Here is a 22,564-nt window from a genome sequence, read left to right as displayed (position 1 = left end):
GTTCTGTAGGCGGACAGAAAGGAAGAGATGGCTCTTGGCAGCAGATGGTAGCGGTGAAACTGAGACAGGTTAAGTGGCAGAGCCAAGATTCTAATCCACGCAGTCTAACCTGAAGTCTGTTCTCCTAAGCAAATAAACAGAGGAACAGGAGGCCTGGTGCCCAATAAGCCAAACCAAGTCAATGGTTGAGTAGGCCTTGTTATCTTAGGGTGTGAATGGGAATACAGAGAGAGGTGGCCACACCAGAATCCCCGGGAGAGCTTTTTCTGAACTGTAGATCTCCCCAGACATTCTGCTGTGACCTTCAGGTGCACACGTGGCCCTCGGCCAACTGCCACGGGAATCAGTGTGTTTGTGAGCCTCCGTCATCAATAGGTCTGCTGAATTAGGGGAAAGGTTAAGCACCACTGTGATAAGGAACATGCAAACTATGCACGCACTCAGTGTTATGCATTTTAGTTGATTTTGAGAGATTTGCTTTTATTTTCTCATGTTGGGTTCTATTAATATTTCTTTTAAAAAATTCTGAAACCTTGTTGAATTAAGAATGATATTTGTCTCTACTGGGGCCAGCGTACTAAGGAAAAGACCTTAAAGAAGCAACTGTCTAAACATTAACCACTTAAAGTCCTGTTTTGGAATGAATATATTAATCAAACTGTTTCTGCATTTAAGATTGTTAAATTGATATTTAGCCCATGTAATTCAATTCAACAAATATTTACTAAGTACCACATATGAGCTATTATACCGGCTATAAAAATGAGTAGTTCTGAAAAACAACAAAACTTCAAGGGAATCTGCAGACCACTAAAATTGTTACAAGATTTCAGAATATTTCCTTAAATAATATATACTCACAAAGGGGTTTTAAAAACTTAAAGCATAGCTGACATACAATATTATATTAGTTCTAGGTTTGCAACATAACACCTTATGATATGGTCACCAAGGCAAGTCCAGGAACCACCTGTCATTGTATAAAGTTATTAAATATTATTGACTATACTCCTCGTGCTTCACATTACACCCCCTGACTTATTTATTTTATAACTAGAAGTTTGTACCTTTTGTTCCCCCTCACCTCTTCACCCACCGCCTCTCCCCTCTCCTCTCTGGCAACCATCATTTGTTCTTTGTATCTATGCATCTGTTTCTATTTTGTTTGTTTGTTTGTTAGCTTAAGATTCCACATATAAGTGAAGCCATGTGGTATTTGTCTTTCCCTGTGACTTATTTCACTTAGTATGATACCACACAGGTCCATCCATGTTGTCATCAATGACGAGATTTCTTTTTTTTATTGATGAGTAATATTCCATTGTATATATGTAGCACGTCCTCTTTACCCAGTCATCTACTGGCGGTACCCAGATTGCCTTTATGTCTTGGCTGCTGTGTAAAGAGGTCTTTGTAACTTTCATCATGTTCTCAAGTGTAGCAAGTATATCGAAATGTGTCCATGACATAGGAACTGTTGATTCCCAGATCAGAGAAGCCCACGCCCGTAGGTGGGTGTGACCACAGTGGCCCTTAGGCAGCCAGAGGATACATCACAAGGTGAGTGATATTCTATAAAGGAAACTAACTATGAAAAAAAAAAGAAAAACCAAGGTGGGTGACATCATTCTGTTTCCAGGAGGAACTTCACCAAGGATGGAGGAGAATTCCAGCCAGTGGAGAAATGAAAACATGGTTTAATCCCTGGAAAGAGAAGGCTGGCAAGAGTCCTCTCCATACAAGCCATGCTTTAGCTCTGCCAGTCAGACTGGACAGCCCACGCGGGTGAGAGAAGAAGGCTGCAGCCAACGGCTCCATTAGTATCAGGTTCAATAAGTACCCGTCTTGGGGAGTGGCAGACATTCCAATCCTACTTGCTGCGCAGACGGGGCATTTTTACATGCTATCAGGCTTGGTAAGCATTGACTTAGAAGTTGAACCTATTGCCCTGGCTGGTGTGGCTCAGTGGAGTGAGTGCGGGCCTGTAAACTGAAGGGTCACCGGTTCAGTTCCTGGTCAGGACACAGGCCTAGGTTGCAGGCCAGGTCCCTAGTTGGGGGCCTGTGAGAAGCAGCTGATCAATGTTTCTCTCCATCCTTTCTTCTTCCTGTCCCCTCTCTAAAACTAAATAAATAAAATCCTTTTTTAAAAACAGAAGTTGAACCCATGGGTTGAAAATCTTAGACAGAGCATAACTCCGGCATTCGTGGATGTTTAGTACTACAGGGAAATGCACAGAAAATCAAATGACTCAATTAAAAATAGCAACAACTGTATCTCCCGATAAGAAAAGGGAAGAAACCAGGTTAAGTGCAGAGAAATTTGGGGTAAAAGAGATAGGAGTTGAGGAACTTAGTCTTGTGAGAAAAAACTTCCTTGCAGGCACTGATGCCAGCAGACTCATCAAATCATTCAGTAACCAGAGGCATCAGTGAGGAAGAGGCGGCTGTCGGAGAGCCCAGTGGTTCAGGTAGCATACTGAGGAGTATAAGGACCACCAGCATGAACTCTGGGGCAAGGCAGCCTGGTTCAAATCATGGTTCTGCCACCCACGGGCTGTTTGATAGGCAAGTTATTTCACGTGTTCCTCAGTCTTCTTGTTTGCAAAAGGAGGGGAAAATACTACTTAGCTCATAGATTGTTGTGATGATTAAATGGGTTAAATTTTGAAAAAAGCTGAGAATAGCGGCAGACACATGGTAAAAGCTGAAAAGCATCGCGAAGGCAGGGGAGAGAACCATCAGAAGGTCAAAGGGGTGAGAGTGTTTCGGGATCTGGCGAATTGATTGATGAGCCAAATAGCCCAAGGTAGAAAGGGAAGAAAATAGAATGAAGCCCAGGAGGGGGAGATAGGCTGGGAGTACAGGGAGAAGTCGAAAGGAAAAGGATGAGTTTGATGAGCACAAGTAATGGAAGAAGTAGCCCAATATGGGAATTTGGGAATTTCAGTTTCTAGAGATGACCCATTTGGAGAAATGGCAAGTCCTAAGATGTGAGGAGACAAGTACAGGTGGCCAAAGGGACTGGAGATGAATGTTATGGAAGCAGCTGGGTCAAGAATCTGGGAGGACAGGGATGTTAGGTGGCTCATCTAGGACCTCAGAGAGTAAAGGCAGGAAAACAGAAAGCCACGTGCCAAGATTCTGTAGTCTAGTTTGCTTTTCCCACACACACAGGTGTTCTCTGTCCTTTCTGCATTTCTAAGGCACGCGAGGGTCATACATGTGATGTGTTAATAGTATGTGAGCTTTGGAGTCAGCCTCGGGTCAGTCCTGACTCTGGCTGCTTGCTGCTGACATTAATTTCTTCACATCTCTATTTCCTCACTTGTAAAATGGGACTCATAACATCTGCCTAATAGAATTGTAAGGATTAAGTGAAATAATGTGTGCAAAGCACTTAGTGCACACTTAGTGCTGAGAAAACAGGAGGCTCATGTTGTTCTCATACTGAACACAAACAATCTCACAGGACACTGACATCAGCCGAGGCCACTCTGAGCCCACGATAAAGTGAGACAAAACGAGCCCACAGATTACCAAATACCCCCCTCCCTCTGACAGAACGAGCACCTGCTACCCCTTTACCTCTTACAGCTTTACCCCCACGTTAGTCCCCCTTCCCTGGTGCTAAGATGTATCGAGATGCCCAATCCTAGGACTGTCCCTGCCTTCTGACAACATCCAATCTGGAATAGGCCTTTGCTTCATCAGACCTTCCCCAAGATTACCCAGCCAAAGCCCAAATCCTGTAATAGGCTCCTTCTAACCCCCTCTCACTGGGATGCCCATGGTTCCGCACGGAGCATGTTCTCCCTGGCTACACGGAGTGATGACTCAGACGGCTCAGCCCAGCGTGCTCCCGGTGGTCTGGGCCAGCTCCTTTTGCTGAAGGACGCTGACAGTGTTCGATTAGTGATAGTTACTATGGGGAGAGGTGGTTTTTCTTCCTGTTCTGATGTGGGAACCTGTTCACAAAAAGTAAACATTGTATTTCTCATGGGTGTTGAATTGGAAAAATCCGAGCTAAGCCTAGCTCTGTGGTTCTGAAAGTCTGTGATTCTCAATTTGACACTCTCAAACATGAAATGGACCCATTAATTTATTCAATGTTACTTCAGTTACAAGCACACAAGGAACAAACATCTCCCTGAGATGCCCATGGACAGCCACTGTTCTTAGATTTTGCTGTAGTAAAAATAGATTTCAGAAGAATGGTCAAACCCACGTGTTCTACATTAAACTGATGACCTTGCGGGAGAGCTTCACACACACACACAAAAATCTGGTGGTATTAATATTTTAAATCTCCTCTGGGATCACTGAGTGCTGACCAAAAAAAAAAAAAAACAACTCAAGGTATTACAGAATACTTTTCTCTTTATCTAGAATTCCCTGTACAGCAAGTGCCAGGCTATTATTTGGTTCATAATTACTCAGGCCTTGTGAGTTCAGTATGTCCCAGATTTGAAATAATACAAAGCTTTATTTAACCTTGTTTGTGTAAAGGCCCATGCTTGGTCCCAGCACAGTGGAAGGTCTGTGGGACGGCAGGGACATGTTGGTCCCTTAGAGCAGGGAGGGGCCAGTGATCTTGGCATTGGGAGAGGACATCTGAAATAGCTACTCATAGGCTGCTACCTCCCCCACCTGATTTTTCCTGTCGTCGTAACCGCTAGACGACGGAATGCTGAAATTCCAGGAGCCTAACACTATGTTTTAAGACCCTCGTTATAACTGGCTGATGTTCTATTTTTCTTCACTCTCCACTATGAGATCAATTCAGCAACATTTTCGTAACACCTACTGTATGAAAGGCACAAATTTAGGCAATACAGAGATTATAAAAATGAAGAAGACCCGTCCTCATTCTAAAAGAGCTAGAGCGTGGGCAGATGGAGAAGGCGGTACGAGGATAAAAAACAGTTTCGTACAGAATGTGAAACATGAGTTTGTGAACTTCTGTAGGGAGATGCCTGGTTAGGGGGAACTTGATACTGGTTGTTGTTTGGTTAATTAAAAAAAATTGAACAATAAAAAAGTTTAAAAAATGTATAAATAAATAAAAAATAAAATCATACAGCCTGTTCTACAGCCAAAAAAAAGAAAGAAAGAAAGAAAAGAAAAAAATTAACATAGTATAGTATCATTAAAAAAATCGTAAATACCTTAGGCACATTGAAAACACATCACTGGGTATGCAGTCACCATCCAGTGGATACGCAGTCAGAGCCTTTTATTTGAGTGTAGGTCTGTGATTCGAGCTCCGTATCATGTTTCTAGAATAAAAACCCCTCGTGAACCATTTTGGGGACAGCATCCTTCTAGCGTTTTACTGTTTTCCTCAACCTATTACACTAGTCTGCTCACATCTACTTTTGTAACACTTCTCTTAAGCAATCCTTTTATCAAGTCTTTCCAAAATATTCACAAGGCATTCAAGAGAGAATCTGCAGAAACGACTCTGTTCCAGCACTTACATGACATTTCCTAGGACTACTTAATCATGTAATTGCAAGTACCATAAAAGGCTCAACAGGAATAAGCAGGTCAAAGGGTGAGAACAGAAGTGCCCAGATATTCGACATGCCAGTAATGTGTCATGGGTGTCTCTCTGTATGTTTTAAGAAGTAATGGAGACTGGCGTTCAATCGGATGCACGGGTTAAGTAGACGGTAGTTAGCAGAGCTTCTGTGGAATACAACATTAATTTTATTCTTATGAGATCCAAGCATCCGAGTGTCGTTTAGCCTTATTCCATTTAATCTTCTCAGCAGCCAATAAAGTGAATTCTATTGTTACCTTCATTCTAGAAATGAGAAAGTTGAAGCTCAACAAGATTAAGTCATTTGTTCAAGGACCGACCAAGTTAGTAAGTAGCAATAATAGAATTTTAACACAGAATGTCTTGTTCCAAAGCGGTGATTTTGATTGCTTCTTTACAATATTCCTTTTTGAGAAATTCGGTGGTAAATCAGAGGAGAGAGGACAGGTAGCCTCAGGGGTATAATATATACATATCAATTATTTTACCTCTTGAGAATAGAACCTTGATTTTTCTTTTGGACTAACACCCCTTCTTTGAATGTCAAATAGGATTTACCTTCTTCCCACCTTAGCTCCAAGAGTGAACATGTGACCCAGAAATGTCCAATGAGAGTACTTCATCCCCCTAAACCACAGTGATTGGCTAAGAAATGGGCACATGACTCAAGTCAGGCCAATGAGGGTCAAGCCTAGAACTGTTCCTAGCAATACTGGAAAAGTGCTTTTCCACCCCTTACTCACCTCCCCACTGCTTTCACTAGCTGAGGAGCATGGAAGCAGCAGGCGTCAATCCAGTTGGCAAAATCCTGTCTCAGCATGAAGTCAACACAGGAAAGCAAAGCCTAGACATGGAAAGAAAAAGACCAGTGAACTCATCAGTCTTTGAGCTTCTGGATCCAGCCATGCCTGAATTCTGCCACACCAGAACTGGCACCAGCAGTTCTTAATGAAGTTCAAAACCCAGTTCCTATCTTGAAGGGGCTGGTGGTTGAACTCAGAGCTCATAAATATGTTCAACTTATATCAAACATAAAAATGTTTTAAATTATACTTCATTGTTCAAATGTGCTCTGTCAGTTTATCCAGTTTTATTTACCTCCCTTTTTCCTTATACTTCTCACCATTCCTCCATTACCTTTATGACTCACTACAAATAGCTAATTAGAATTGTTCTTGTCTGGAAATTCGGTATGTCTCGTCTAAGCTACATAACGACGTATGCGTACAAAACCACAAACATCGTCACCATGGAACCTCTTTCCAAATTAACTCTTGTCTGGAATTCCAGGATATAAGATCACAGCTATTCAGGTTGCAGGTGGTGCCGGGAGCCCGAGGAGCACAGACGACGATCCCCGAACAGACTCTTCTCTGACAAGTCCTTGGATTCATAAAACGATGTGCGATGGTATGTCTTGACAGAGGACCGAATAGAATTTTGACAAACTTAACAACTTTGGAAAAGTCTTTGTCAAATCTTGTCACATACTATGAGGACCCATCAAAATGACAATTTGCACCCTCTGCCAGTGTCGTTATTTCTTTAAAACAGGCAGAAAATTCGTTGTATTAAATAGAAAAAGAAAACGTGGAAAGACACATTTGACATCATCTCTTTCTCTTTCTCCCTTTTTTAATAATTACATGTCTTATAAAACAGAAGGTGGATATGGAACCAACAGTGTAATTTAACTAGGGTGAAAGTTTCAAAAAGTCTATGTTAGAAAATGGAGAGGGAAACATCCTTGGAGAGCTCAGGTCTGTATTTTAAGCCTCTGTGGCTGCTACAGCAACAGCAACTCAAAAGAAAAATGAGTAGTTGTCAGACAATAGGTCAGACAATTTTAAGCAGTAAGTTAACAAAATCGTCACCATCATCCTCACTTCCGCCACCACCACCATCACCACTGTCAACATCGCCACCATCATCTCTAACGTTTTGAGCGCTGAGCCTGTGTTGGACACTGTGCTAAGTGTGTTCTGTACAACATCCCATTTCATCCTCACCATGGCCCTCAGAGGGGAATACCGATGTTATCCCTGAGCAATTAAGTGACTTCCTCAAGGTCACATAGCTAGTAAATGGCAGAACTGAGGGAGCTCAAGTCAATCTGTCTCCAAAGTTCTTCAACGCAGCCAAAGCTTCTGAATAAATTTTGGAATGTGAGAAACCCAAATATCCCAATGCAGGTGCGTCGGCCAACACAGTCATAGTTATGTAGATTGGCCTCTCACCCGCTTACCCATGGAGAATGATGCTGTGTGTAAAATTGCACAAGTCTGAGGTTTGTGACACCCTAGACATGCCATTGTTTAATTCAAATACCGTCAGCAAAGATTCTCTGCTTCATTTACTCAGGAGTTCTCTGAGTTAAGGAGAGGTAGTTTTGGAACTCATGGAAATAGAATAGAATGGTGGTTGCCTGGGGTGGGGGTGGGGGAAATGGGGAGACCATGAAAAGGTACAAACTTCCAGTTAGAAGGTGGCATGGCGACTATCATTAACAATACTGTAGGATACACTAGCAAGTTGCAGAGGGAGTAGACCGTTAAGTGTTACCACCACTAAAAAAGTGGTAATTATGTGAGGTGATGGAGGTGCTGACAAACCTTATGTATTAATCATTTCTCATTCTACACATGTATCAAATCACCACATTGTACACCTTAAACTTACACAATGTTATATGTCAATTATCTCTCAATAAGACTGGAGGAAAAAGGAGGCTAGTTTTATTATTACTTACACTTATTCTAAGGAAGAAAAAACAGAGACATAAGTGATGGTGAAACTTTCCAGGTCATACAATGAATTCCTATTTGTGCGTATCTCTCTGTAATAAGCCACTGCGTGCATAAGAAAGGACTTTTGCCCTGAGCTCTGATCTTTCTAGTTCCAGCTTGTATAGTCCAGGGTGTAACGGGGACCTTAAGAACATGATCATAATAGCTAATATTGGCTGAACATTTACTACGTGCTTTACACACATTACATCATTAATACTTCACAGCAACCCACTCCAGTGGGTACTCCTTTCCCCCGTGATAGAAAAGAAGAAACAGAGGGTCAGAGTGGTTAAGAAACCTGCTCTGCGTGACACAGCTAGCTGGAAGCAGAGCCAGGACTTGAATTCCATCCATCTTACTTCCTTTTCAAGCTCTTAACCTGGTACAAATGAGCCATGGCCGATGTACAAAAGAATGGTGTTGTTTTTGTTCATTTCGCATTGGAACGTGTTTTCTCATAGAAAAATTTCTAAAGGGAAGGGCTCCCAGATCAACCCACAGAGGCCTATTTGTGTGTTGTTGTTGTTTTTTAAATTCTACCGGCAGGAAAAATTGCAGGAACAAGATGTTTCAATGATAATGAAAGTCAGTATTAAGGCAAATGCAATGAATAAAGAATGTTTTTTTTTTTAATCTTGTTGGAGAACTCCAAAACGGCTAGAAAAGGTAAAAAAGGAAAATGCAGTTTTTTGTTAAGATTGTGAAAATTCCTCCCAACCAATTTCAAGTACTTTAGAGGTGATTCCTGCAGGCCATTTGTTTGAATTTCTTATTCCATGGCCCGGATACATCACTAGCCATACTCATGCTCCTAAAAATAATAGTAATACTACTACTAATAATGATAATGATAATAATCAATAAAGGGTTTTATTTAGTTTTGCACCCAGTTAGAGACATGTGTAATACAAAAGAAATTGCATGCACTTTGGAACTTAATACATAAGGATTAAAAACCAGATTTCTGCCAAGTAGAGAAGCAATCAAGAAATTTCAGTCCTGCTTTGGCAGAGTGTGACTTTGTAAGTGAAAAGCATTAAGTTTTGGGTTTTCTGGTAATTTCTCTGAACAGAATAGGCTGTGAAAACTTGGGTATCACATGTAATAGATAGTTGAGTAATTGGATGACTAAGCAAAAAGACTGAAATTAAGAAATAATCATGAGAAACAGAACATGAAATCTAAGTTAGGAGAAATTAGTATTTTTAAAAAAAACAACCCTAGCTCTAGGCTTGAAACAAAATGAAAATATTAATGAGTGCTGAAACGTGAGCCACTGAGCTGGAAATCTCCAAGGTGTTCTTTGCCATACAAGCACAGGATAAGAAGAGACTGAAAATCGAACCCTTTGTAGCTTCTGGCTCTGGCTCCAAATACTCTTACATCACACTGAAAAACAAATCTTGGCTCATGGCTTAAAAACACTTGGAAGATAGCGCAAATCCCTTCTCAAGAACAATTGCTAGAAAGCAACATTCTTTCGAAAACTCAATAATCACCCATGTTTACTGATCCATTTGCCTTCCTTTAGATTGCACTTCTGCAAAGTGGGTCTTCCGTAATGTCACTGGGGAGATTGACCAGCTTTAAAACCCAAATCAGGGGAGAACCAAGATGGCGGTGTAGGTAGACACACTGCACCTCCTCGCACAACCAGAACTGACAGAGAATCGAACAGCAAGGGGGACCGACACCAAGGAAATAAAAAATAAACATTCATCCAGACTGGTAGGAGGGGCAGAGACGGGCACCGGGGTGGAGAGGACTCGCGTGGCTGTGGCAGGACTGAGACTGGCGGAGTGTGGGACAAATGGCGCAGGCAGTCCGAGCACTAGCAGACCCTGCGGCCCCACATTTGCACAGATAAACCCAGAGGGCCAGACTCAGAGTGGCGGAGAGTGGGGCAGGCAGAGTGGCGGGTAGCACCCTGCGGCACCACATTCGCCCACAGATAAACCGGACGAACGGCGGGCAGCGAAGCAGACTGCGCAACCCAGGGCTCCGGCTCGGGGAAATAAAGCCTCAAACCTCTGATTGAAAGAGCCCCTGGGGGTTGGGGTGGCAGCAGGGCAGACTCCCAGCCTCGCGGGAGGGGTCGTTGGAGAGACCCACAGGGGCCTGGGGCGTGCACAGGCCCACCCACTCGGGAACCAGCACCAGAGTGGCCCAGTTTGATTGTGGGTATCGGAGTGAAAGATTGAAATCCGGAGGAGAGTGAGGCGGGCGCCATTGCTCCCACTCGGCCCCTCCCCCACGTGCAGCATCACAGCACAGCGACCAGCATTACCCTGCCCCATTGAACACCTAAGGCTCCGCCCCTTAAAGTAACAGATGCGCCAAGACAAACAAACAAACAAACAAAAAATGGCCTAAATGACAGAACACTTCAAAGCTCCAGAAAAAATACAACTAAGCGACAAAGAGATAGCCAACTTATCGGATGCACAGTTCAAAGCACTGGTTATCAATATGCTCACAGACTTGGTTGAATCTGTTCAAAAAACAGATGAAAAAATGAAGCCTATGCTAAGAGAAACAAAGGAAAATGTACAGGGAACCAATAGTAATGAGAAGGAAACTGGGACTCAAATCAATGGTATGGACCAGAAGGAAGAAACAAACATCCAACCAGAAAAGAATGAAGCAACAAGAACTTGGAAAAATGAGGAGAGGCTTAGGAACCTCCAGGACACCTTGAAACGTTCCAACATCCGAATTATAGGGGTGCCAGAAGGAGAAGAGGAAGAACAAAAAATTGAAAACTTATTTGAACAAATAATGGAGAACGTCCCCGATCTGGCAAAGGAAATAGATTTCCAGGAAGTCCAGGAAGCTCAGAGAGTCCCAAAGAAGCTGGACCCAAGGAGGAACACACCAAGGCACATCATAATTACATTACCCAAGATTAAACGCAAGGACCTACATCCAAGATTACTGTATCCAGCAAAGCTATCATTTAGAATGGAAGGGGAGATAAAGTGCTTCTCAGATAAGGTCAAGTTAAAGAAGCTCATCATCACCAAGCCCTTATTATATGAAATGTTAAAGGGAGTTACCTAAGAAAAAGAAGATCAAAAATAGGAACAGTAAAAATGACAGCAAACTCACAGTATTAACGACCACACATAAAACAAAAACGAGAGCAAACTAGGCAAACAACTAGAACATGAGGGTTGTCAATAAGGGAGTGGGAGGGGGAGAGGGGGTAAAGGTACAGAGAATAAGTAGCATAGATGATAGGTGGAAAATAGACAGGGGGAGGGTAAAAATAGTGTAGGAAATGTAGAAGCCAAAGAACTTACAAGTATGACCCATGGACATGAACTATGGGGGGGGGGGGGAATGTGGGAGGGAGGAGGGTGGGCAGGATGGAGTGGAGTGGGGGGGGAAATGGGACAACTGTAATAGCATAATCAATAAATATATTTAAAAAAAAAAACCCAAATCAAATTGTCACCTGAGATTCAAGAACCATCCAAATGCAGATATGCACAGCCTCCTCTTTCAATAGAAAAAGAAGTTTAAATGCAACAGGACTTTTTTCAGCATGTCAATAAGATCTTCTTAGCAGTCTTATTGACAAATAATATTATTGACAAAAAAATAAAGAAAAGCCCGTTAAATGTCAGTATCTTTTGTATGAAGGGTACTTTTAAAAAAGATGTTTCTTTTTTCCATTTGAAAACAAGCACATAGGTAAATCAACAGTTTATGTGATTCTTTTAGAGGTTTTGTAACACAATAATGATTTCCTCTTTTGACAACTTCCTTCTTCCCATAGAAGTATGGTCCAAGGGAAGATTTTATTGTTCAGGAACGGAATGACATAGGACCCCAAACTGAGAAGAGAATGTGGAGGTCTTTTGGGAGCCTTGAGCTACACAGTTGCCTTGGAAACCTGCAAACTCCTCCCTCCCCCACCCCAGCTTTCCTTGAGTCTATGGCTAAGGGGAGGAAGATCACACACCCAATAGCTAAAAGGATTGAATTGGGACTTGCACGTGGGACTCAGCCACAGACTGAGCATAGAGAGGGCTCTGAAGTCAGCTGCCAGGTTGCAAAAAGTTCTCTCCTATTACTTTTTCACAAGTTGCTTAAAGCTCTGGGGATAACAGTTGAGATGCTGTGGGTGTTGAATACCCGTTCGCAGTGCTGATCTGACATACGAAAGGGTCTTTTCTCTCCAATGTAGTTGGCAATATGCAACACTCCCAGATCAAAACGTTATCATACATTCGATAAGAGCGTAGTTTGCCTGGTCTCACTACCCCAAGAATTTGTAAACACAGGGTGGCAAAAGTGGGTTTACAGTTGCTTGTATAGAAAAATAATACAATAATTCATAAATAATAATACAAGAATTAACTGTTTCACATATTCACAACTCTAAACCTACTTCTGCCTACCCTATGTATATATATATATTTTATATTATAATATTATATATTACATATATATTAAGGACAAACTATGTGTGAGGATTGTCTTGACATCATTCTTCTTAATTAAAGCTCATAGCAGTCTAATAAGGCTGCTATTAATTCTTAAGCTTAAATACTGAGGTTTCAGAAAGGTTAAAAATTTGCCAAGGGTCCTACAGCTAGCAGTGGTAGGGCTGGGACATGAACCAGATTAGCTTGCACTGTGGCCTTGATTGCAATGGTTAATGCAGCAGCTGCTCCTGGTATCCTGCCCACAGCCCTCACCAACTCAGGCGCTCCAGCTGCCAGAGCTCCCAGCCTGTGCAGCTTGGGACCTGGAGGCTCTGTGTGCAACCACGTAAGGCCCTGCAACTGGCACGTGCTTGCAGCTTCCTGGTGCCAGAGCACCAGGAAAGTAATGCAGCCTCTCCCCACATCAGCGCCCTCGGTCTACCCCAAGCCCCGGTCCCTTGGGTAGGATTATTCTGAGATGTGGGTTTTACACCATTTCCCACAATTTTCCTGTGGGGCTACATTTCAATGACCACTGAGGTGGTTGGTTTAACAGCACGCATTTTACTAGCTTCCTTGTCTTCTCTGCAGCCCTTGCCTATTTCCCTAACCAGTGCTTTTTGCACTTGTCAGCTAAACAACTCACATTCAAACTTTTGTCTCAGGTCTGGTTTGGGGAGAAACCGTCATGCCACCCGGTTCAGATATATAACTAGTCTTCAGATCCATAACTAGTCTTTAGATCCGTAACTAGTCTTCAGGCATATTTCTTCTCGGGATTTTACAAAGGCCACAAGATGAAGAGGGTGATGGAACACAATATCAAAGAAAACTATATACATTTTATTTTCCTGTGAAATATAATATCGCAAACTACCACATGGTGGATTTCAGCTATCACTTTCCTATTCCCTCCTCGCAGAGGAAGCGCAGTCCAAAGAAAAGGACCTTAAGACAAACATGGCCAGGGTAATTCTTTCTTCTGGATTTTGGTCTGGAGTCATTTATTCTGCTGCTGTTCTACGTGCACCATTCTGGCATGCTGGGACAGGACTGCTGATTTTTTTAACTGTGATAAAACACACATAACAAAAATCTTACCACCTTAGCCATTTTTAAATGTACAGTTCTGCCTTGTTAAGTACATTCACATTGTTGGGAGACCACCCCCACCATCCACCCAAGACCTCCTTTTATCCTGCAGAACTAAAATGCCACACCCACGAAACACTGGCTTCCCCCTCTCCCTCTCCCAGACCCTGGCAACTAGCTTTATCCTTTCTGTCTCACGGACTTGACTCCCGAGGCACCTCATATAAGTAGATTCATACACTATTTGACACTTTGTGACAGGCTCATTTGAGTTAGCATAATGTCCTCCAGGTTCACTTGTGTTGGAGCATAGGTCAAAATTTCCTTCCTTTTCAAGTTGAATAATATTCCCTTATACACGCAACCACAGGTTGTTTATCGGGCCTTCTGTGGATGGACGTGTGGGGAGCCTCCAACTTCTGTCTGTTGGGAGTCATGCTGCTGTGAGCGTGAATGTACAAGTATCTGTCTGAGTCCCTGCTTTCGGTTCTTTTTGGTGTGTCCCCAGAAGTGGAGTTGCTGATCAGATGGAAACTGTGTGTTCACTTTTTTTGTAGGAAGTGCCCTGCTGCTTTCCACAGGCAGCGGCACATTTTACATTCCTGACTGCAAGGCACAAGGATTTTAACTTCTCCCCATGCTCATCAACACTGTAATTTTCTGATTTTGAGTTTTGGGTTTTCTTTTTGTTTTTGTTTTGTTTTTTGCTTTTTTAAATTGCAGACATCCTAATAGTGGTGTTTTGGGGGATTTTTTTAACCATCTTAACCATTTTTAAAAAATATTTTATTTATTTTTTTTGAGAGAGGGCAAGGGAAGGAGAAAGAGAGGGAGAGAAATATCAATGTGTGGTTGCCTCTCGTGTGCCCCCCACTGGGGACCTGGCCTGCAACCCAGGCACATGTCCTGAGTGGGAATTGAACTGGCGACCCTTTGCTTCGCAGTCTGGTGCTCAATCCACTGAGCCACACCAACCAGGGGCCTAATAGCGTTTTAAAGCTTTGACTTACGTATGGTTTTTAATTAATTACATTGCTGAGGAAGGTTGACTCTACAAAGTCAACCATTTATTATTTATTATGAAGGGTATGGCTTCTTCTCTTTGCTTGACAATGCAGCTCTGGCCCTTCCCCTGTGGAGGGGAAGGGATCCCATTTATTACTCTTGGTGGACAGTGAATGGCCTCATGGGGTTCAGGAAAGATCCCTCTCCAGGCCCTGGTTTCAGGACACTTCTGGGTAATGTCATCACCTATAACCCGCGTCCACAGCGGACATGCTTGGGGCTCTCCTCTCCACTGTGTTTTCTGTCCCATCTCTGCGTGGTGTGCCATGAAGACCAACACTTTTCAATCTCATCCGACAGCCAACTTTTCTAATGATTTACACCTTTGCTTTTAAGTTTGAAAAAAATCAAGGTTATTCTCTAAAAACTACACGTTCACTTACTTTCCTACGTGCTCTCTTCATTAAAAGAGAAAGGGATGGTGGGAAGAAGGGGAAGGAAGTGGACAAAGAGCATGGGTGATGACCCACAGACGTGGACAACAGTGTGGGAACTGACTGTGGGAGCGGTGGTGGGGTGGATGGGGGGGGGAGTGAGACAACTATAATAGAATAACAATAAAAATGATTTAATTTTTTTTTAATTTGAAAAAGTTGTGCTTAAAAAATAAAAGCTCTCAAAGGGTTCCGAGTAAAAAACAAAAGCGAGTGAGAGAGAAAGGAATGAATGTACAGCTAAACCCACGGGACCTAGAAATTTCCGTAGCACGTGCTGTGAGGCTCGGCGAGGACGCCCGGGCAGGCTCCAGTCCTGCCAGGCGTGCTCACGTTTAGGAGTGACAAGGAGGTGGAGGCAGGACGTGGGCATTGCAGCAGAGGCTTGAAGCTCCATTAAACAAGTGCTCAGTCATAACGTCGTGGGCTATTGCTTTGCAGACTGGCCACTACAATTGGTAGGTGGCGGGTTTAATAAGCAAGGGAACTGACCTATGGGGTTTGTCTTGAGCAGTCCCAAAATCTCCGCACCACCCACCAACATCTTAAAAGTTTATACAAAGGCCTCACCTGGTTGTAATCACATATACCATCCGTATGGTCTCAGCAACACCTTACTCTTTCAAAGCTTCATCCTTGGAAATGGCAATGGCTGTGGGAATGGTGGGCGGAGCATGTATTCCAAGAACAGGTGTGGGGAGAAGGAGCCCTCAAACCACCTGGTTGCAGCTCAGGGCCTCAACTGGTGATCAGGGCTCCTCGAGGACCTCCTTCAACATGGGCCAGTTTTTACTCCAAATACTTTGTATGTATTACCTCATTTACCTCTCAAAACAAATGACAGGTACCTTTACTATAACATCCATTTTGCAGAGAGGTTGAAGAATTTACTGGAAGTCACACCGTAGCAGAGTTCAGCAGTCTGACCCCAGGTCCTGCGGTCCTCACTACACTGCGTCCCCTTGATGTGGAGAAGCTCAGTGTAGTCCCCTCGTTCTCAAAGCCACCTATCCGGTGAATAGCATGGAATGAGAATGGAGATAAAGGCCACTCTCTCTACTACTATCCTCGCTTACTCATTTATTTACTCATTCATTTAATGGACAACTTTCTACTGAGCACCAGCTATGTGCTAAGTACTGTACTCGGCTCGAACTTGAGAATATAGCGGGGAGCGAGACAGACACAATCCCTCCCACCGTGGGGGAACTTGCACACAAATGGACAATAAACATAATGAACAGGAAAATTGGGACAGTGCTAAGTGCCAGGAGTATCACAAACACCAACAACAGAGCGTCTGGGGAGCCACACTAGACTCCGTGGGCAGGGAGTGGCGTCTGGGCCGAGGCCTGAGTGACAGGAGGAGCCTCCCTGAGAAGATCTGGGGTAAGAAAGCCTCAGCAAGGAGGTAAAGCAACCAGCGCGCTGTGTTTGACGCAGACGCAAAGGAAGCATTCTTAGGGTGGAGTGCGGGGCAGAGAGCGTGGGTAGGCAGGGGACAGGGAAGGTAAGAAAAACCTTTCGGGTCATGGAAAAGATTTTAAATGTTACAGTAAGTGTGATGGGAAAACATGGGAGAGTTTGAAAAGGGAGGTAAGATGACCTCTTTCCTATTTTTAAAAGCTTTTCGTTCCCTGATTTGCGCCTTGCAGTAGGAGTCCCCAGACGGCCAATAGAGACCTTTCAGCCACGTGGGCGTTTTAGCAAACGGATCCTCGAACAGGTAACTGCCTGCCACTGTGGTTCACTCCCAGTGGTTCCTCCAACTCCCAGTTAGGAGGGGACCTTCGTGGTGGAACTCCCCGGTCTGAGCCGCGCTCTTCGGGCCTCAGAGAGACTGCGCATAGTCCACAAAACCGTCCGCCAGCCCCTGAGGTTGCGCCCAAACGCTCTGGCCTGTGTGTGCATCAGGATGTGCTGAGAGAGACATTTCAGTAACCCCCAGCGTCCCGAAGACACCCTGAAGCCAAGCCATGGCAATGCAGTCCACGCCTCCTCTGCAGGAGAAGAACCAGGTGTGCGAGAGCGCCTGACAGACAACTCCTCGTGAAAAAGTAGTACCTGCGATAATACGAGTCACAAACAAAATGCTGTGAAAAAAACGGACATTGCGTGACAACTGTAATTGAAGAATAAAAATTATTTAAAGTAAAAAAAAAAACCCACTGGGAAGCAGAAGTTTTACCAGATAATATTTATTGTCTGGGCAACTTGTGTTGCATTTCCTTAACAATTACATGGTGAAATGATTTCAAAGTGAGCCTTTCAAGTTTATCAGCGTTAAAAAAAAAAAAAAAACCCTTACCAACTGGGACAAAACAGCCCGAACTAACCACTACTTTATTTTATTTTACCCTTTTTCTTCTTGCTGAGAGCAGCAGGACCACCCATGGACTTGGTTTGGCGCTCCGGCTCCGGCTCCGCGGTGCGCTCAGCGTGCAGTAGATGGCTGGGTATGTTTTCTCTCCTTCCCTAGGCTAAATTGCAGTTATTTTGTGTTCTTCGCAAAAGAAGCAGCTGCAAATTATTTTGAATCCAGTTTTGACGTGGATGGCGTCTACCTTTATAGCGATGGTTTTGTAGCTTCACTACCTAGGCTGTTGAAATTGGTTTTGAGGTGCCTGATGAAAGCCTCACCAACACAGTTTCACAGCCACTTTGTGAGCTTGTATTAGAATGTGTACATGGTAGGTGAAATTAGAAAACAGACTGTAATTTGAAACATTAAATGTCTGCCGTATAGAAAATAACTCTCTGTCCACATTCAAAATTGGCTCAGAGAGAAACAAACATCGCCAGGAATGAGAAGATATGACTTCCTTTCACAGTAATGCCCATGATTTTGGAAAGCTATTAACTTTATCATTTCATTTCCCCATCCGTAATAATGAACTAGGTAAGAACGCTTTTATTGCCATTGTTAAAGCTTTCCCCCTGGAGCTCCGATTACTCTATGAGATTATTTCCTATTATGTTTAAGCAGAAATTTCATATCATGCACATATCAGCTAATGTGTACAGTACAATACTTTAAATATTTCCCTAAAAGGGGTCACTCTGTCTCATTCACATTATGCTACATTTGTTCTTCAGCGTGAAACATAACCAATATGTCAGGGGTAAATAATTGGACTAAGTCAATTATTTAAGTCGGGCCAAGTTTCATCATTGAAAATAAGGAAAAATTATTGTATTCTATCTTTTTCCTTCTGGTTCCTTAGGGTTTTCCCTCCCCCATTTCCCCCCAATTCTTTGCCTGAATTCACTTATTTGCCTAAGAATCTCTTGCCTTCAGCTGAGAATGCTCCCAGCAGTTGCTTTTGGCTTGTGTCTGCTCATTCCTAAGAAGGCTCTCTTTATCTCTCAAGGTCCCAAACAAGTTGTTCTCAGGAAGGACTCCTCGGACCATGCCCTACACGCTCTCCTCCACAAGGCTTAATCATTCCTTCTCCCACATCCAGTGAGACTTTGTAACCACCACTGGTACAGCACATGAAACATTGTATTAATTTTACTTGGGAAGAAACCATTTCTTACTTATCTTTGTATCCCCAGTGCCTAGCTTTGGGGCACGTGTGTCAGTGCCAAGCATAATGCTGGGCCCTATTTATTGGATTAAAAAAAAGAATACTGTGAAGTTTTAGCGTCCTTACTTGTGGGCTCTGAGTACAAAGAGTATCATGAGGGGAAATGGATGGGTATTTGTGGCAGAGCCCGTTTTCAGTATTCATTTCCCCTTTTCTCAATTGTACTAGAATCCCTGATTTTTGGTTGAGCACATGGCAATGCAGAATGCAGATTAAATTTCTCAACCTCCTTTGCACCTAGGCAAGGTTATGGGACTCAGCTTTAGCCAATGGGACTGTCATGTGGCAGCTTTTAGGAATCCCCCTTAAAAGAGAGCTGGCACACTTCTTTGTTGCTTTCACTTTCTAACTGACTGGAATGTAGATTTGAGGGCTGGAACTGAGCAGCCCTCTTGGACCATAAAGTGATCTAGGGAGGTTACAGATGGTGAAGCATCAAGACAGAGAGAGAAATAACCTAAGTGTCCATCAACGGGTGAGTAGATAAAGACACTGTGGTATGTATATAGATACCTGCATATAGAATGAAATTCTACCATTTGTAACAAAGTGGATGAAACTAGAGGGCATTGTGTTAAATGAAATAAGCCAGGCAGAGAAAGATAAATACTGCATGGTATCACTTATAAGTGGAATCTTAAAAAAAAAAAAGTCAAAATCATAAAAACAGGGAATAGTTGTTGCCGAGGGCTGGGGGGTGGGGGAATGCGGATGTGTCAATCAAAGGTACAAACTTGCAATTATAAGATGAGTACATGCAAGTCTGAGGATTTAACGCCCAGCGTGGTGGCTGCAGCTAACAGTGATGTATTGTATACCTGCAACTTGCTAAGCAAGTAGACCTCAAGTGTTCTCACATGCAAAATACGGTAACTGCCAGGTGATGAATGTGTTAACTTGATTGTGGCAATCATTTCACACTGTATGTGCATATCAAATCATCAAGCCGTATGCTTTAAATATATAGCATTTTATTTGTGGATTACACCTCAATAAAATCGGGGTGGGGAGAAAGCCAAGATCCCAGAGGCCCTCAGAGAATGAAACCACCATACCAGCTCTAGAATGCCAATTCCGGGCTTTTACGTAAAAGAGAAACTTCCATGTTGTTTAAACCACGGATATTTGAAGTTGCTCTTACAGCTGAATCTAGTCCAGAAACTCTATTGCATTTTGCTCTTCCTGGTTGGTGTATTTGAAATTTCTAACGTCAAAAATTAAAAAAGGAAAACCCTCCCTCAGAAGCTTAGATGAGTCATATCTGGAATCTCTAGACAGAAAAATTAAATGTATTGATATCCTCAATTACTAATGCACACAATCACATACATTTTGGGCCTCAGTAGTAGCTTTTGTTGTGTCTTTACTGTATACCAGGCACTATGCTATACTTTATATGCATTTCTGATTGAATCCTCATAAAAACCTTATGAGGTAGGGACTTTTATAGCTCTACCTTATCAGTGAGGTAGCTGCAGATTAGAGAAGCCAAGTAAACAGCTCATCTGTAGCCAAGGCAGGGCGCCATCTCTCTAAGGCCAGGCATTAACCACTCCTGGGGACTGCTGCGGTACGGGCGGGCGGAGGAGAGACCCTTCCTCTGCCCACGGGAGAGCTTTACTTCCAAATACATCAAGCTCCATACGGCAAATGCCAAGTTAGCCAGGAATGGGATTCCACTATCAGCAAAAGGACCAGTGGATATACCCAGGCAGAGGACCAGACAAAAGTGAAGAGTCGGACACTCCTGCACTGGCCTTTCAGCAAAAAGCCAGAGGCTAGAAAGATGCACCTGTTCATGAGTAGGTTGGGGGGGTGGGGGTGGGAATATTGGATTGAGCAGGGTCTTACCGCATGGGCACAGCTGTGGAACTGAAGTCGGAAGTCAGACCCAATGACACAGGCACATGGTAACCATCAAATCAGATTTATACATAAAGACCAGAGGCTCAAACACTTGAAATTCATATTTAACAAGAAAGACATCTGGAAAAAAGTGATTTATACATTTTGCTACTCAGCCTCATGATAACACCAAAACATACTAAAAGAGTAATTAATTCCCTTTCACTGTCCAAGGCATAAACACTCATTCATTCATGAAGCATTCACTGAGGGGCTGCTGGGGGGGACTGTGCTAAGCAGGGGATGGGACACACAGCAGGGCCAGGGCCTCCAGGGCAGTGCAGTCAGGTGCGCGGAAGACCTGCCTATAAACAGATCTGTACAGTGTGGGGTGCCACGTGCCCTAATGGAAGGATGTGCAGGGCTGTGTGGGCCCTGAGTGAGAAGCAGCCACCTTAGGGAAGGTCTCTGATGATGGAGCAGAGTTTTGAGAGATGACTAGGACGTATCCAAGAGGGGTGGCAAGGAGGGGAGGACATGTTTCTAAGAAAAGGAGGAGCAAGTGCTCGGGAGAGCCTGTCCCCTTCCAGGAGATGTGCTGCCTTCTAAGGCTAGAGCACAGGGGTGACGAAAGAAGAGGCAAAGAAGAGAGTGGTTCTTAAAGTAACCAGTTTAATGATAAGGTATATCAAATTTATATTGAGATAGTTGACCAGCATCCATGGTCCTTCTCCTTGTTTTTCATTGTAGTTGAAAAGACAGTGGTTTCAAACTCTAGTCCTCCAAAGGACAACACAATGACCCACTGCCTGCTAGGGGTGCGCATCCCTCTTCCCCCTAACAGAACTCATTCCCCAGTTCTTCACACAGGCCTGCTCCTCCCTACATGGCTCTGGAGACATTGGCTCATCTTCAGGTTCCAGGGCGGATCCTTGTTGGTCTAGGGCAGAGGTTCACCCACGGGCCTACTACCTGTTTTATAAATAATGTGTATTTGAAAACAACCACACCCATCATTTCCTGTGGTTGCTTTTCTGGTGCAACAGCAGAGTTGTGTGACACAGACTATATGGCTCACAAAACCTAAAATATTTATTACCTGATTTTTTACAGAAAAAGTTTGCTGACCCCTGGTCTAGGCCAATCAGAGCACTGCATTCCTCCTGGCAGTTGTCATTGGTCCAAAGACAGGCTTGTTGCTTAAACTGGCCAATCAGATTAATGGCAAGAACTTATGTTTTATGTGTGGGCAAGGGTTCCCTCAATTCCATCGATGATGCCCCAGTTGCTGTCATGGCTGTTCTGCAGATGGCAGAACCAAGGGGTGGAAAGATCTGGGTCCCTGATCACACGGTTAAGCCATTAAATCAAACAACCCAGAAGCCTGCCCTATCTCTGGACTTAGTGTTGTGTGAAATCATACATTTCCTAATTGTTTAAGCCAGTTTGAGGGAGGCTGTCTTTTACTTGGAAGTGAAAGCATCCATCATTGCCGTATAAGTCATGCCATCTTGTTCAAAGGCCAGACTGACAGCAGGCTACGATACCCAAAACACAGTCCCAAACCCAGAATTAAACAGAGAAAGGAAGGTAAGAATAAGCACCATCATAGGCCCACGCACATTGCCTGCAGGGGAGGGTCTAAAGGCAACCACAGACCTTTACCCACAGTGAATGGAAATTTTTTGAAAAATAAGGTTTCTAACTCAATAAACTCAAGGTGATTTTTAAATAGCAGTTCTGATATAGCATATTGGAAAATGGGGGAGTGG

The 22,564-nt window shown here is 43.4% G+C and overlaps 1 long non-coding RNA gene across 1 annotated transcript in view; it reads right to left on the bottom strand.

Moving 5' to 3' along the window:
• Positions 1-574: 574 nt before the first annotated feature.
• Positions 575-22,564, bottom strand: part of LOC123478598 (uncharacterized) — a 32,907-nt gene continuing 10,917 nt past the window's right edge. The window contains exons 4-6 of the long non-coding RNA XR_006653854.2: positions 6,288-6,388; positions 5,168-5,278; positions 575-3,967 (exon numbers count right to left, since the gene is read on the bottom strand). This is a non-coding gene — a long non-coding RNA (uncharacterized lncRNA). The remainder of the gene's footprint in view (positions 3,968-5,167; positions 5,279-6,287; positions 6,389-22,564) is intronic.

Source organism: Desmodus rotundus, chromosome 3 (genome assembly GCF_022682495.2).
Source record: "Desmodus rotundus isolate HL8 chromosome 3, HLdesRot8A.1, whole genome shotgun sequence".
NCBI classification, from domain to species: domain Eukaryota; kingdom Metazoa; phylum Chordata; class Mammalia; order Chiroptera; family Phyllostomidae; genus Desmodus; species Desmodus rotundus.
Note: the sequence above shows the minus strand (reverse complement) of the source record. Positions and strands in the feature narration are given on the sequence as shown.